A 16,884-nucleotide genomic window follows, 5' to 3' on the forward strand; every position below is an offset into this window, starting at 1 on the left:
CAGATTAATAAATAATAAAACGAGTTTTCAAACGGGATCGATAAGAGCAAAGACTCGGCACCTTGACAAAAAAAAAAAAGAGCCAGCATCGTTTCACTGAGATGTGGTGTGTAGGAACGTGAAAAAATGGAGGGTCAGTTGGGGTAATTTTGGGACACAAGGTTAAAATGGGACAGGAGTTTTCTCGACTAGATTTGACATCTTAGACCTCGTGCTAGACCAAATGTGAAGTTTTTATTTTGAAAATACTGTCACATTTAGTATACGCAAGTCCTGAAATGTCAAATCTTGTCCAGGAAACAGCTGTGCCATTGTCATTTTCCCCTCATGTCTCAAAATAACCCCAACTGACCCTACTTGCTTCCATTTGTTGTAAAATCTATCACGCGTCTCCCTATTTACAGATTCTCCGGCCGGCCGCTTTTTTTTTGTCCAAACAATCATCCACTTCCCGGCGAACCAACTTGTCCGCGTCAGTATCATACACTGATGCGACATTCGCTGCACGACAAAGTTTGGCAGATCATTAAGACGACTCAACAACCCCGCGAGCGGCGAGAGGGGCGCGCGGAGCGGGAAAGAGGCCAACATTTTGCGCAGGCAAAATCTTGTATAGGAAATTAATTTGTCAAGAGCCAAACTCCGGACGGGGAGGCAGGAATAAAAAAAAAGGACAGTATAAAAACAACAACAACACGAGAGCCTGGTTGGCAGAGAAGACGCAATCGTGACGTCATTTGCCAAGTCGGGGATGATGGGGCTGGATCAGAGCAGTCATTGCAGCACAAGAAAGAAAATAAATAAAAAATGTTATCTAGTGCACGCCATTCTTCCTCGTTCCACCACGTTCCACCTCTGGACCTTCCAGGATGACACGGAAGCCACGTGACCTAGTTCTCACCAGCCAATGACCTGAATGGAACTTCGGCCGGACGATTTCACGAAATTATCGCTTTGTGAGACGAAAACAACGGCCGCCCGATGGAACAAGGGGCGGTACACTGCTGGGAACAATCGAAAAGAAATATCCGGGCGACCCCTTCCCTTTTTGCGGCGGAATTAGAGAGAACAAGGACATAAATACCGGCAGCAGTCTCCGAAAAAAAAAAAAAACGCGGCGAGAAGGAAATTACCAGAGCAGCCAGCAGAGCGAAACCAAACGAAACTCAGATCACGGCAAAGAAACAGGCCAAGATAAGCGGCGGGATATTAGGGCGGGCGACTCCAACCGGGACCGAGTATTGAAGTAATAAGTTTCGCCAAATTATTCTTATAAAACAAACACGGCTTTTTCGTGGTTTAAAATAACGGGAAAAGGAGAAAGAAAACGAGAAGCGAGAGCGGGCCAGTCACGTCGCCGGCGAGTGCAACAAGGAGGACAGGGGCGGGGGAGGCGGGGGCAGAAATAATATGCTTCTCGCTCGGTTCATTTCGGACTCGGAAGAATTGAGTCGGGAGTTTTTACGGTCAGAACTTGCGGCCGCTGCTGCGGTGCCCGCGATAGACACTGCTGCGGTGGCTGCGATAGACTCCCGGGTTAGAGGCTACGATAGACGATATGATAGACGCCAAAATAGACACTGCGATTGACGATAGACGCTTAAATAGATACTGCGACAGATGATATGATAGATACTGCGATATATATGATAGACGCTGCGATAGACACTGAGATAAACGATATGATGGATGCCGAAATAGACACTGCGATAGACGATATGACAGACACCGCGATAGACACTGCGATAAACGATATGATAGGCGCCGAAATAGACACTGCGATAGACGATATGATAGACGCCGAAATAGACACCGCGGTAGACGATATGGTAGACGTCGCGATAGGCGCTGTGATAGACACTGCGATGTACGATATATGATAGACGCCGCGATATGCGCTGTGATAGACACCGCGACAGACGCCGCGTTAAAGGCTGAAATAAATGCCGCGACAGACGTCACAATAGACGCTGCTTAGAGGGTGAGATAATCACTGCTGGACACTGCGATAGACAAACGCGACCCAGACGCCGCCCCCTTGGCTGGGCTTTAACCCAACCACGTTGGCACTGCACAGTGGGCCAGAAGACCGGTGGCGGCGGCCAAAACTCTGGACGCAATTTGAGCTCCAGAGTCGCTCAGCAGGACTCGAATCGAACGAGTGACCCCACCAATGGATTGCTCTTTGAACGAGGAATCCATTGGTGGGGTCACACGTTCGGTTCGAGTCCCATTTAGCGACTCTGGAGCTCAAAACGCGTCTAGAATTTTAGCCGCCTCTACTGGTCTTCTGGCCCACTGTGCACTGTCACTCGCGTCCTGATTGGCGGCTGGCTCGGCCAGGTGCGCCCTGGGCTGCCTGCCGACGGTCCTCCTGCCGGGGAGGCGCGGCCCAGCCCGAGCCCCGCAGGCAGGCAGGCCCGCCGAGCCGGAAAAGTATCGGAAGGAGGGGGCTGTCGTCCGCCCACAAATGGCCCATTCATAATTTTGCCTATAAAAATGCGAAGGAACGGGTGAGCAGGCGCAAGGGCGGGGCGGCGGTGGCTGTAGCCGCGGCGGAGGGCCCGCAGACATTATGTTCTCCAGTTTCTCCTTACTTTTTTTTCTCGCTGTTATTTTTCGCTGCCTATAACCAATTTGCGTGCGTGTTGTTGGCAACGGGGCGGCGTGCCTCCTCTGCGAAGTGGGCCACCGCCTCCAGCTTCCAGCCGCGGGGACCTTCCGGTCCAGACGTACAGTGGGCCAGCAGACCGGTGGAGGCGGCCAAAACTCTAAACGTGTGTTGAGCTCCAGAGACACTAAATGGGACTCGAACCGATCGTGTGACCCCATCAATGAATTCCTCGTTCGGAGAGCAATCCATTGGTGGGGTCACACGTTCGATTCGAGTCCCAGTCAGCGACTCTGGAGCTGGAAACGCGTCCGGGATTCTGACCGCCGCCACCGGTCTCCTGGCCCACCGTGCACTGCACGCTTCGCCCCGCTTCGCACCGCGTCGCGCCATAAAGGGCGGGCAATCGCAGAGATAAAGGACCGCCAAAAAAGCGCCATGATTTGTGCGAGTTAGGCCCTTTATCGGCGACCGGCAACCGTGACCCGAAAAGTGGAGGGGGGAGGGGGGAGACTCACCGGTCTTGGCACGGGGCGCGGGCACCACGGCGATGCCTTCAAACATCCCGCCCCCGAGGGGAAGGAGGGGAGGGGGAAGGAGGGGAGGGGGAGGGAGGGGAGGGGAGGGGGGGAGGGGGAGGGAGGGGAGGGGGAGGGAGGGGAGGGGAGGGGGAAGGAGGGGAGGGGGAAGGAGGGGAGGGGCAGGGGGAAAGGGAAAGTGGGGGAGGGGGTACCGCGCCCCCTTCTTCCGCTTGCGGATGCAAATCGAAAAGAGCAGCGGAGGCGGCCGAGGGGTCTTACACCGGGCGGGCCGGGCTCGGACCGCGCTCGGACCGCGCTCGGACCTCGTCGACAAAGCCATCCGGGTCCCGGCCGGGGCGGCGGGCAATGCGACGCGGCGAACGCTGGCGAACGCGCCGGCGAACGCGCCCAGCGGAAAAATTGAAACAAAGCAAATGTAAAACTCACCCATTACTTTGGCGCACCCAGCATATAAATTATTCGATTTTTTTTTTCATTTCTCCTTTCCTTTCACTTTTTTTCCCTTCCTTGCGTAGGAATGAAAGGGCAGCACAGAGAAGGACGGGAATAATATCGGGGCCTAAGTATAAAGGATGATGGAATCTACGGCTTAAAGGCAATTTTTATTCTATGTATGCATGCCGCCCCGCCCCGCCCCGCCTTCCCGAACGCATTCGCGGCACGTCGGCATTAAAGCAATCCGCGATTACGCTGATAACGTATCGCCCAAAAATTAATTAGAAAGAGACGCGGCGGCGGTCGTCGTCGTCACACACAGCCCTTAATGGAGACCCGAAAAGCGGCCCGGGGAGGCAAAAAAGGAGGAAAACCGCAAAGAAAATGATCAACGGGAAAAGAAAAGGCGGCGGACGGAATCGGGATGCAAAACAAAAGGCGAGGCCGAACCGCACAGTGGGCCAGAAGACCGGTGGAGGCGGCCGAAACTCTAGGTGCGTTTTGAGCTCCAGAGTCGCTAAACAGGGCTCGAACCGAGCGTATGACCCCACCAATGGATTGCTCTCCGAACGAGGAATCCATTGGTGGGGCCACACGTTCGGTTTGAGTCCTGTTTCGAGACTCTGGAGCTCAAAACGCGTCTAGAGTTTCGGCCGCCTCCACCGGCCTTCTGGCCCACTGTGAACCGGCAGGGCGGGCAAGTCGAGTGCACAGGTCATGCGACCGCTTTTTTTGTGTTCGCGCTGACGCCCTTCCGGCGCAAGAGTGTCGAATTATTCTCCACGCGCCAGCAGCCTGATTCCGAGAGTCGTTTTCGTCGCTCCGTCTCTCTCGCACCTGCAGGGGACGCCCCATGAGTGCGAGAGAGACAGAGCGACGACGACAACGACTCTCGGAATCGGGCTGCAGCCCGGCCAGCCAGGGCCCAACCCGCATCGAATTCATCACCTCTCCACGTCTGCCAACCCCCGCAGCCACCACGACAACAGCACTGCCAACGCAAAAAGAGAAAAAAACAAAAAAGAAACGGTTGCACTAGTGCAGGCAACACGACGACGACGCCCCCGCGTTCGCGCACTTGCAGCTAGTTGTTTCAATTTGAATGGGTCGCCACGCGCCACTTGCCGTCGCCCCCACCGTCGCTCGCTTCAAAGGTGTCAATTGAATCCGAGCTGCCCTGCCCCGCCACCACCGCGGGGAGAGAGAGACAGAGTGAAATACACAGGGCCGCGACTCACAAATGCCACATATGTTTATTGGATGGCAAAGAGCAGGGAGCGCTTTCAACACGTGTACACACGTGTGTGTGTGTGTGTGCTGCGGGCGTGTGTGCGTGTGTTTTTCAATTGGCGCGCCGCGTTAAGGGGTGTGCGTGTGCGTGTGTGTGTGTGAGTGAGTGTACAGCAATGCGTCTAGAACGTGAATGTGGCGCCACTGCTCATTGTATTGCAAGCGACACCAGCGCCCCCCGCGTCAACGTGTCAGCGCCCTGATTCGTTTCAATAGCCGAGATATATATTTGAATACGTGCAAGCGGAAGGGAAGGATGAATATGAGACGCGTGGTGTGGTGTGGTATACGCTAGGAGTCGAGAGGTTTGCTGAAAAATACAAAAAGCGCGGCGGTCTTTAGTTTTTCCGCGCGCGAACCGCGGACTCTGTTCGTTCGACAATGCATGACTCGCCGGAGGCTGATTTCCCAGAGTCGTTATCGTCCGCTCTCTCTCTCTCTCTCTCTCTCTCTCTCTCTCTCTCTCTCTCTCTCTCTCTCTTTGCACTCATGGCGCGTCCAGTGTAGGTGCGAGAGAGACAGAGCGACGAAAACGACTCCCGGAATCAGTCTACTGAGCTCGACGCCAAGCCGCGAAGCTCACCCGCAATTTTCGGGCAGTGCCATCCCCGGCTATTGACAGTGTGAGCAATTCCACGCAAATAAACGAAAAAGAGAGAAAGAGCGACAAAAAAGGGAGAGAGAGAGACACTGGCAGCGCCGAGCGGCGGCGGAATATCGCGCGCCGCTCAAACAACGAGAGAAAGGGAGGCCAATTTATTATATTTCGTCGCGAATAATTTAATAAAACGGTGTCGCAATATCGCGATAGTTTCCCCGCGTCAATCGCGTTGACACTTTGACGCGGTGTCATGGGGGGGGGGGAAGAGGGAGAGAGAGAGAGAGAGAGAGAGAGCAAGACAGCGTGGTGGACGGCGGATCCGGTCGGAAAATGGAACCCGAAGGCCGAAATTACTGCGACATCGACCCGCTAGGCCGGCAGGCCGCCACCGGGCTGGTCTGGTCTGGTCTGCAGGGCCGGCGTCCCCGGGCGGCCATTTTAAAACTCGTCGCTTATCTTCTCGAGGTGAAGTCCGCCACTTTTATTTATTTTCTTCCGCCTTTTTAACCTTGTCGGCGCCGCGCCGTGACTTACGGCCGATGTGACCACGCCGTCTAATGACCGAATCGAAAATCTCGGGATTAAAAACCGCGTCCCGTTTTTTTTTTCACTCCGCTGGTCCCTGATTTTTTTCCCTCCAGTCTCCTTATTCCGTATCTTTCCCCGTGATCGTGGGTGGGCGTTGGTAATTTTTTATTAACAATCCCTCTCACTCCGATCGGCCCCCAGCGAGCCGTGACCCATAGCGCGTCGTCTCATTACTTAGTGCCAATCACTGCGCACTCCTCGCACCCCAACACGCCAACTTTTTTTCTCCGTTTTTTTTCTCTCCGCTTGCCACCACCCCGGGCATCTCGGGCGCGCTTCCTTGGCGGCGTGCTCCTTCCGCATAGCTGGGCTTTTTAATTTTTTCGATTTTTTTTTATTCTTGTCGTGGCGCCGACGCTGTCTCCCTCTCTCCGCTTGTCTCGAGATCGTCCACTGATGTATGAAGGTAATAATTCTGCAGCAATCAGACGATGGCCGGAGGCCGTGCCAACACCTTAATTACCGCAGTCACTTAACTTGATTTCGTTATTTAGACGAGTATTAATCCCGCGCCGCTTGCCAACGGATTCGCCGTCCACTCTTGTCTCCCCGAGCTGACCCGTTACGGGAGTCTTTCCCCTCTGCCTTTTCCCCTGGACCGATCTCCAGTCGTCTATCTTTCGAGTGTTAACCATTCTGGTCTTTTTCGAGTCAAGAGCCAAGAAGTGACAAAGCCCGACCACACACCAAAGTGGGCGAAAGTGGGCCAGAAGACCGGTGGAGGTGGTCAAAATCCCGGACGGGCTTTGAGCTCCAGAGTCGCTAAATGGGTCTCGAAACGAACGTTTGACCCCACCAATGGATTGCTCCCGGAACGGGGAATCCATTGGTGGGGTCACACGTTCGTTTAGAGACCTGTTTAGCGACTCTGAAGCTCAAAACGCGTCAAGAGTTTTGGCTCCTCCGGTCTTCTGGCCCACTGTGCGCACCTTCCACGTGATAAATCATACCGAATCATCAACAACCACCTCCACGGCCAGAGGGGCCAGTGTGTGTGCTGACTTACATCTAATGCCCGGTTGATAGTCCCCAGCAGGGGGCGCCGTTAGATCGGCCGACCCCCATAAGTAATTCAGGGACCCCGAGGTGTTGGGCAACACATAAGGGCCGATACCGAGCGGCGACCGCAAGACCCCGGCCGGCACGGACCGCCAGGACCCAGCGTCGCCCCGCCATCGCCCCGGCGGGGTCAACACTTCCTAATTGCTGTATTGTAACGCAATAGGCATCGGGCCTCGTCCCTGGAGGGGGGAGTGGCCTCTGTTGCTGGAAGGGGCCTTGTGCTGGAAGGGGCCTTGTGCTGGAAGGGGCCCTCTGCTGGAAGGGGCCTTGTGCTGGAAGGGGCCTTGTGCTGGAAGGGGCCTTGTGCTGGAAGGGGCCTTCTGCTGGAAGGGGCCTTGTGCTGGAAGGGGCCTTGTGCTGAAGGGGCCTTGTGCTGGAAGGGGCCTTGTGCTGGAAGGGGCCTCGTGCTGGAAGGGAGCCCCTGTTGGAAGGGGCCTTGTGCTGGAAGGGGCCTTCTGCTGGAAAGGGCCTTGTGCTGGAAGGGGCCATCTGCTGGAAGGGGCCTTCTGCTGAAGGGGCTTTGCGAAGGGGCCTTGTGCTGGAAGGGGCTTGTGCTGGAAGGGCCTCTGCGGAAGGGGCCTTGTCTGGAAGGGCGCTTTGCTGGAAGGGGCCTTCTGCTGGAAGGGGCCTTGTGCTGGAAGGGGCCATCTGCTGGAAGGGGCCTGCTGCTGGAAGGGGCTTTCGGACCAACGCCTTTCACTTTGCGACTTTCCACGGGGCGAGGCTCGACACCCACACAAGCTCGCAGGACCTACACACACCAACAGCCTTGGGTGAATCTTTAGCTCTGGGATGGCACTCATAATGAATACAGAGGGTCCTTGTTTGTGAGGGCTGCGCCATGCTGCAGGCCCGTGTGTGTGTGTGTGTGTGTGTGTGTGTGTGTGTGCAAGGATGAAGCGCTACACGTCCCTTAAAGCCTTCCTAGATATATCGCCATCATTTAGGACAGCTTTTCGGGGCCCTGCGAATACCTGGGCGACCTATTACCCCTTCCGGCGACGACGCGGCGGCCGCCGGGCCGGGGCATTGTCGTGCGAATAGCGCCGCGACTGCAAATAAGCCCAACGCCTCGCTGGATAAAGGCACGAGTGACCCGCACAGTGGGTCAGAAGACGGGGGAGGGGGGGGAATCAAAATCCCGGACACGTTTTGAGCTCCAGAGTCGCTAAATGGGACTCGAAACGAACGTGTGACCCCACCAATGGATTCCTATCGGGGAGAGGAATCCATTGGTGGGGTCACACGCTCGATTCAAATCCTGTTTAGCAAAACGCGTCTGGAGTTTTGGCCACCGCCGCCGCCGGCCTTCTGGCCCACTGTGCCCGCCGCCGCCATGTGATGGACACCCCGGGCTGACCACAGTGTCCCCCACACGGCGACCGGCCAAAGGGGCCAAAGCCAAGCAAGCTGTCCGGGATAATCTCAATCAGCCTCAAGTGGACAGCCCGCCCCGCGTCGGGGTCCCCGACGGCCCCACCCACCCACTCCCCCCCCACACCACACACACACACACACACACACACACACACACACACACACACACACACACACATCCTTGGAGCGATGATTACGCAGGGTCGCAGTGAGAATATTTTAGAGAGGCGGGTAATGCAGGCCGTGTCTTATAAAGTCCCCATTGAACCCTTTGTGGGCCGAGGGCGAGTCGAGGGCGGGCCCTGTGTCCCCCGTGCGGGCCGTGCGGGGTTTCGTGCCCTCCTCATAACAGCCGCCCGCCTACATGTGTGCGAAATAGCTCCCAAACTTTACTTTACGGCCCATAAATCGGCCCGGGACACTGAGTTATTCGCCTTATTGGAATGTCGGGTTAATAGAGAAGAGTCCGCGCTAATGAGCCCCAGACGGGGCGCGCGAAAGAACGGGCCGAGAAAACGCCGAAATACAAGGCGAAAAACGTCTCAAAAATGAAAAAAAAAAGGTAAAATTTGCAGACGAAGTTTGAGGTGCATGCTCTGAACAAGTCCGTCGCGACGACGCACATAAAAAGGCTTCGCGGGAGGACGGGAGACAGAGTTCCCGGACTGCCGGACAGGCCGCTGTGGAAGAACCCCAACGACAGTTTAAACAGCGCGCCGCGGTGGCGGTGTTGCAGCCGACACTTCTTTGCCCACTCCTCCGCCACCCTCGCGTCTCGCAACCCTTTGGGCACACACCGTAAGGCGCGCCGCTTTGCGACCGAGCCCTCGACCAGCAGACTGCGAGTCGTCGCTCTGTCTCTCTCGCACTCACGGGGCGTCCCGTACGGGTGCGAGAGAGACAGAGCGACAGTCTGCAGTCTTAGGAATGCCATCGGGCGATTCGCACTGCAGGCCCGCCCGGTCCCGCCCCCTGCTGCTGCGGCATCATCACGTAATGTGTTATTAGCGAAGGACAGGAATTTCATTAAAGATTGTTTGGATATCTGCATGTCCACTAAATTATGTTCCCTGGCAGCCAAAACACACGGAGGGAGGCGGAGCGCACTAGTATGGCGAAAGGTCGAAACTCGCGCAGGGGCGGTGCTGGAGGGGAGGGGGTGGGGGGAATGAACGAGCGACATCAGCCTGCCTCTCGCAGTCATTAACAGTAAATATTTAGTGCCTTGCGTTTGTCCTCCATTGATACATAGTCCGTTACGCCCCCGCCACGCCCCGCCACGCCAAACAATTAAACCATCGGCGTCAAACCTCGCCAAAAATAGCAGCGGACAACAATAAAGAGATTACACGACCGGACTGCAAGCACCACTCCGCATTCTTTCCAGCAAAAAGAAATAAAAACGCGAAAAATTGCAAAGAAAAATGAGCTTAATCCCGTCCGTCCATTCATTTATCTATTCGCCATACATTTCACACCGGAACGGACAGCGAATGAGCAGTGCGCGGCGAAAAAAAAAAACAACCGGAGAAACCAACACAAGAGCGGCAACTCGCGTTTCATTGGGGTGCTCCCCGTTTCCAAACGCACACGTCAACGCTTGAAAAAAAAAAGACACGCACGAAAAAAAAAAACAACAGAATCACACGCTGCCGGACAATGGGCAGGCCTGTTGCGGGGTGTCGTGTCAATCAGGCGTGCCCCGGCGTGATGCGAGCAAACAGGCGGCACTGCTTAATTACACGTCGAACGAGAGGGAGAGGGGAGAGAGAGGGAGAGAGAGGAGAGAGAGAGAGAGAGAGAGAGAGAGAGAGAGAGAGATCGTTGCAGGCGCCACTCAACGCGATTAGAACGCGTCCTCTCAATGAATGACGCTGCCCAATCGGCGGGAGGAGAATGAAATGATATTTTGTACGTTGTTTTTCAATGTCTTTATTCGTCGCTGTTTGCTTTCCGCTGTCCACGGCGGCAGGAGCGTCCAGCCTGGGAGGTAGGCAGCAGCGACGCGGCGGTGCCCTCGCGGTGCCTACCTCGCAGGCGCCGTGGCAGCCGGTGCCTCCAACGCACGCCAGTCTCATTCCGAGAGTCGCTCTCGTCGCTCTGTCTCTCTCGCACTCACGGGGCGTCCCCTTAAGGTGCGAGAGAGACAGCCGCCAAGTGGCACGCGCTGCTGATCGGGCCAAAGGCAGCCAAAGGCTTCCCCTCGGCGCGCCTAATGCGTGGACTTCCTGGCTGGTGCGCCGGGGCCGGGGGCGGGGCGGGGCGCGCGGGGCGGACAGAGCGAGGAGATATTCAGGAAAAGGGTTATTGAAGCAGGCAGAGGCGAGGGCCCCAGCGAGTGCTGCAGGAAACATGTGTTGCCGCATGCCCCGCCCTCGCTGCGTGTCTGGCTGCGCCTGGCTGTGCCCCTCGCGACCGGCTCAACGTCTTTTCATTAACTTGCGGCGCCCAAGTCTCAATTTTCTTGTATATATTAAATTCCTACCGAATGCTTTCGCCATGCTCGGAGTTTGTGTGAGTGTGCGTGAGTGTGTGGGAGAGTTTACCGTCTGTCTGCGGGGCCAGAGGGAGCGGGCTTACCTCACGCACACAAATTACACGGCGCGCCACTTGATCCTTTCCTATTTAACAATTTAACCCCCACTATCGCGCACTAATTCCTCCAATGACCGCCAGGGAGATTGGCGTCCCGGGCTCGTCCCCGGACAGACGGACCTCCAACCCTGACCTCGGACGTCGCCTCTGACCCTCATCTTCCATCCTCACCTCTAACCCTTCCCTCCGACCCTCAGGACCCCCAACTCTCACCTCTGACCCTCAGGACTCTTGCCTCCGACCCTAACTCCGACCCTCACCCCCGACCCTTACCTCCGACCCTCATCTTCGACCCTCACCTCCGACCCTCACCTCCGACCCTCATCCTCGACCCACACCTCCGACCCTCATCTTCGACCCTCATCTCCGACTCTTACCTCCGAACCCCAACCCACGGCACCGCCCTCCACTTCCGAACGTCCATTCGGCCACGGGCAGGCCCCGCCAAAGGATCGCGCGCCGCGACTAAACGTTAACACTCGGGAAATAATCGCATGGTTTATGACTCGACCCTCCCGGCAGAGGTTGCGACCCTAATCGAGATACCCTTTCGCTAATGACCCTATTGCCCGCATTGATCCCGGCCGGACTCAGCCGGACCCGGCGAGACCCCGAAACACCCCGACGGACCCAGCAAAGGCCGTGCATCACGGGGCGCATATTGGCCGGTGCCCATTCAAGCACATCACACACACACACACACACACACACCACACACACACACACACACACACACACACACGTAGACAGTCCGAAGCCAAAATGCAAAACGCGCGAGTCCGGCCAAAGTGGGCGAGCGAGAGGCCGGCGGCGCGGAGCGAGGCTAGCGAGGCTAGGCTGGTCTATAATCACCCCATTACGGTCCGAGGGTGTAGGGCCGGCGGGGCCTCGCAGGGCCGCGGCGGGGCCGTCTAGGACCGGGGCCACCCGCACCACGACGGGACGGGCCGGCGGGCCGCCGCGCTGCCGCACAGCTGAACTTAATTGATGATGTGGTCTCTGGGTTCGAGCCCCGCCCCAGCCACTTCCCCTTTTCGTTGTCCCACACGGCGGTCACTGCCGCGTCCGTCGCCGCAGAGAGAGAGAGAGAGAGAGAGAGAGAGAGAGAGAGAGAGAGAGAGAGAGAGAGAGAGAGAGAGAGAGAGAGAGACGACCGCATCCACTCGCAGTTTGAGAACGGACGGAGGCGGCGGAACGGATGACGCTAAAGTACAGCGGTCAGGAAAAAGAAGTCAGTCTACACCGGGTGACTTCCAAAAGTGCCGTGTGAATTTTCAGTCCCAATTAGCACGGATGGCGACGAAATGGATCTGGCAGTGTAGCTGCAAATCCGGACGCGAGGCGTGAAATCCGAGTTTGAAGCGGAACCCCCGCCTCCTTGTGTGGCGAGGGAAGGGTCTTCGGGGAGGGTCGGGTGATCCAGTCGCCTCTGTTCTGCTCCTCCGCGAGGGGCAAGGGGCTACCGCCGGGTCTTGACAGACACACGCAGAGGTGAGCTGTGTGCGCGTGTGTGTGAACGCGCTAGTGCCGCCGCTGCCAAGTAGCTCTCGAAGTGTACTTAGTGCTGTGAGGATCGCACACGTACACTTCTCTCATAACACACGCTCACACACACCACACACACACACACACACACACACACACACACTTGCACTCGGAGAAGAGGAACACCTGGCTAGCTCTGCTATCCTATGCAACAGCACTTTAATGTTTGCCGCCCCCACTCAGTGTGTGTGTGTGTGTGTGTGTGTGTGGAGAGAGATAGAAGAGAGAGAGAGAGAGAGAGAGAGAGAGAGAGAGAGAGAGAGAGAGAGAGAGAGAGGCGGTCTCGCCCCTATAGTAAGGCGAGACGAAGGCTAATTAGGCCAGACGCGAGGCCAGTGCGAATCGTGTGCGACTTCCCAGTGGAGGGGCAGTCGATACGATATCGGCACGGCGGCCCCGTCCACTGCGAGGCGGAAGAAGGTCTTACTGGTGTCTACGTAACCCATTACTCGCAGCTGTGTTTCCCCAAAAAACGAGTGTCCTTGCTGGAATCAATGTCCGGACTCTGTCGCGGACTGCACGCGTCCGTGTGTGTGAGAGAGTGCGCCCATCGGGCACGCAGTTTGCAGGACGTATCAAAGAGGGACGCCATCAAACGGTCGTTTCGTGGAGCACATCATCAATTAGCAACAGCTGGGCGTGGGGGCTGGTCCGGGCTGGCCCAGTGCGGAACTAGCCATGCCCGGGCTGGACGGCGCTGGACGGCGCTGGACGGCGCTGGACCGACCCTCGGGCGGGGCGGTCGGCCCGGCGCGGCCTTCGACCTGCGATTTAGTGCCGTCGATGACCTGGCCACCCTCATTAGCCAGCGCTAGCCTGAAATAGCCCGAACTACACTCTAAATGTAGGGTGCCCAGAAACTGGGCGCCTTTGTCGCCCGCCCCACTTTTTAGGGTGCCAAGTCTCCCAGTTCCTGGGCACTTAGTCGTCTAGTCTTGGGGTGGACAAACCTTAGGACCGCCTTCACCCATGGCTCAGCAGCGACTAACGTGCCAGAGGTGCCCAGAATCTGGGCACCTTAGTCGCCCAGGAACTAGTCACGTGCATGCCCTACCATGAGAGAGGGCCGGTAACTGAATGATTTGTCCACCCCGAGACTGTACGACAAAGGTGCCTAGAAACTGGGCGACATTTGGCACCCTAAAAAGTGGGGCGGGCGACAAAGGCGCCCAGTTTCTGGGCACTCCATATTTAGAGTGTAGCCAGCGCTAGCAAGCACTAGCCAGCGCTAGCCAGCACTATAGCCGGCGGTAGCCAGCACTAGCCAGCACTATAGCCGGCGCTAGTCAGCGCTGGCCAACACTAGCCAGCACTTTAGCCAGCGCTAGCCAGCCTTAGGAAATTGAGTTATTACCAAAACATCTACAGGATCACCGTCACCTGCACAGGTGTTTGGTACAAATCCATAGTTGCAAGGGTAAGTCATTGAGGTGGACAAAAATCTATCAACTTTTAATAAACCAAGCTCTTTATTAAATTCATACTTTACAGGCTCTTAGCCGGCACTACAGCCAGGGCTGGCCAGGGCTAGCCAGCACTAGCCAATGCTAGCCGCCACCAGGCAGTGCTAGCCAAGCCAGCACTAGCCAGAGCTACCCAGCCTCAAGCCTCACTCCTCCCACCTTGGTCGCGACGCAGCAACCCGAAGCCGCCTCCAGGAGGTGAAAAGTGAACCAGGGCGGTGCCTGGTTGGCCTGGCTAGGTGGGTACGGTCCGGTGCGCTGGAGATAAGCCGGCAAAGCACTTCGACGCCACGCCGCCGCCTCCCTCCATGAGTCCCTCCAGCGGCAAGGCAGGGCCACGGCACCGCCACGGCACCGCCTCGCTGGGACGCCGTTAGGAGGCGGCGTAATTAGTAAATATTGCAGATTAAGAGATGAAATACGATCCGGCGGGGGACGCGACACTCTACACACCAAACATATTTATTCGCGTCTGAGGGCGCTATGCCACCGCCGCACAGTGGGCCAGAAGACCGGTGGCGGCGGCCAAAACTCTAGACGCGTTTTGAGCTCCAGAGTCGCTGAATGGGACTCGAACCGAACGTGCGACCCGACCAATGGATTGCTCTCCGAACGAGGAACCCATTGGTGGGGTCACACGCTCGGTTCGAGTTCCTCTCAGCGACTCTGGAGCTCCGAACGCGTCTGGGGTTTTGTCCGTCTCGACCGGTCTTCTGGCCCACTGTGCACCGCCGCTGCCCGGGTCGCTCCACCGCCAAGCTCAAGCGGCGCGGGAATCCCTTGCGGCGTCGATCCGCCGCCAATCCTAGAGGCCCCACACCTGACCACCGGAACAGCAGACGAAAAAAGCTGACTTAAAAAATCAATTTGAAAATGGCACACGCCCGGAGGCGTGCTTAGAGTCAAAACATCTGTGTTCGGTCTCACCCCTTCCAAGGGGCTGCGCCACCGCCGCGCCCTCCAATTTTTTCCCCGCGTCTTAATTGCCAGCCAGACGCCCAATCAAGTCGTCCAAACCTTCTCCAATAATAACCCCTTCCCCCTAACTTCCATTTTTTTACGAGCGCCTGGCCGGGCTAGGGGATGGGGATCACGTACACGGTATTGGCGAACAGCGGCAGCAGCCAACGCTTTAAACGGGGCGCCACATTTTAGCAGAGTAGTTCGTTTGACTGGGGGGGTCTAAAAAAAGGGGGCCATCAGGCTTGAGAGAACCCACCCCCTGGGCCTGGGGACGGCGACGGCCCATATCAATAACATTTTATGGCGGCTTACATAAACTTGTCCCGGGCCCAGTATTAAAAAAATGCCGGGTTAAAGTGTGGAAACACAAGCGGCAGCGAACCTACTTACGTCCCGCGACACCCAAGCTTCCTTTAAAGTGGCGGGGCAGCGACGCAGCGTCGCGCGCGTGCCTTCCGGAGACCGGGCGCCGTCAGTCCGACAGGGCAAGCTGGGGCAGTCCGACAGCTGGACAAGTTTCACGTAATCCCTGCGTTCGTCGTTTTTGCCGTGGAGTTCCGTCCAACAGGCTGTTCCATAGTCGCATCGCACAGTGGGCCAGGACCGGTGGAGGCGGTCAAAATCCCGGACGCGTTTCGAGCTCCAGAGCCGCCAAATGGGGCCCGAAGCGAACGTGTGATCCCACCAATGGATTGCTCTCCGAACGAGGAATCCATTGGTGGGGTCACGCGTTCGGTTCGAGCCCTGTTTAGCGAATCTGGAGCTCCTAACGCGAGTTTTGGCCGCCGTCGACTAAAACAGTCTGCTCATCGTCCGTTGCTACGCGGACAGGACGGCCGCGCCCCGGCCGACGCCAAGCTCCCCCATTCGCTCGCGTGTCCGGGGGCCATGCCTCTGGCCGTGCCTCTCTGGGACGCCATTTTTACGCCTTCGATGCCGCCGAGAGATTTAAGGTTGGCGATGGTGCGAAGGCGGCAGGTGCACCGTGGGGTGTGTCACCACGGCGCCGACCGCCCAGAAATCACGCTACACCGCCGGAAAACGGCCGAGAAACGAAAAGGGGTCCCGATCGTGTCTTTGTTCACCCGTTCATTACAAGGTCGGCTCCTTTTTTAATTAATGTAATCCAGTGGAAATGGGCCCGAGCCGAGAGAGAAAGAGAGTGAAAAAAAAATACGACTCCGAGGGGCATACTCCTGATAACGGGCTGGCTCCTCCCCTGGACATTACCTCTCCAACTTATCCGCAAAACGAAATATATACGAAAATAGGCATTAAAGAAAGGAGGGGGACTTTATGAGGGCTTCCTTGTTTTGCATTACGCGTCCTTTAATGGCTCCACACGGAAGGGGTAAAGTCGCGGCGCCGCGAGGACCGCGAGGGCCACGGAAGCCGCGAGGACTTCGGCGCAACCTCAGCCACAAACACCTCCCCGGATTCCAGCACGTCAGCCTAAGGCAGAGCGGACTCGCATTCCGAACAGAGACGCACTTCGAAGAGCCACTACACCTCTCTCTCTCTCTCTCTCTCTCTCTCTCTCTCTCTCTCTCTCTCTCTCTCGCCCGCATCACTCATTGGCGGGCACGTCGCTTTCTAATAACAAGGCGGCGACGATGATGAGGGCACGGAGCGTCATTGCGAATTGCAGTTTTCCACGAGTCGCTCTGTCTCTCTCGCACTTCATGGGGCACACCAAATAGGTGCGAGAGAGACAGAGCGACGAAAACGACTCTCGGAATATTAGTCTATGCAGTGTGGGAGCCGAACGCGTCGAGCGCCAATGGATGGCGCGTGTCGCAGGTCCGCATTCCA

The 16,884-nt window shown here is 57.0% G+C and overlaps 1 protein-coding gene across 1 annotated transcript in view; it reads right to left on the reverse strand.

Annotated features, from left to right (window-relative positions):
• The window catches only part of LOC117643108 (nuclear pore complex protein Nup88), a 114,373-nt gene that overhangs the window by 43,198 nt on the left and 54,291 nt on the right, over positions 1-16,884 (reverse strand). The gene's annotated exons all lie outside the window — the stretch shown is intronic.

The sequence above is a fragment of the Thrips palmi genome, unplaced genomic scaffold (genome assembly GCF_012932325.1).
Source record: "Thrips palmi isolate BJ-2018 unplaced genomic scaffold, TpBJ-2018v1 HiC_scaffold_16, whole genome shotgun sequence".
Lineage (NCBI taxonomy): Eukaryota > Metazoa > Arthropoda > Insecta > Thysanoptera > Thripidae > Thrips > Thrips palmi.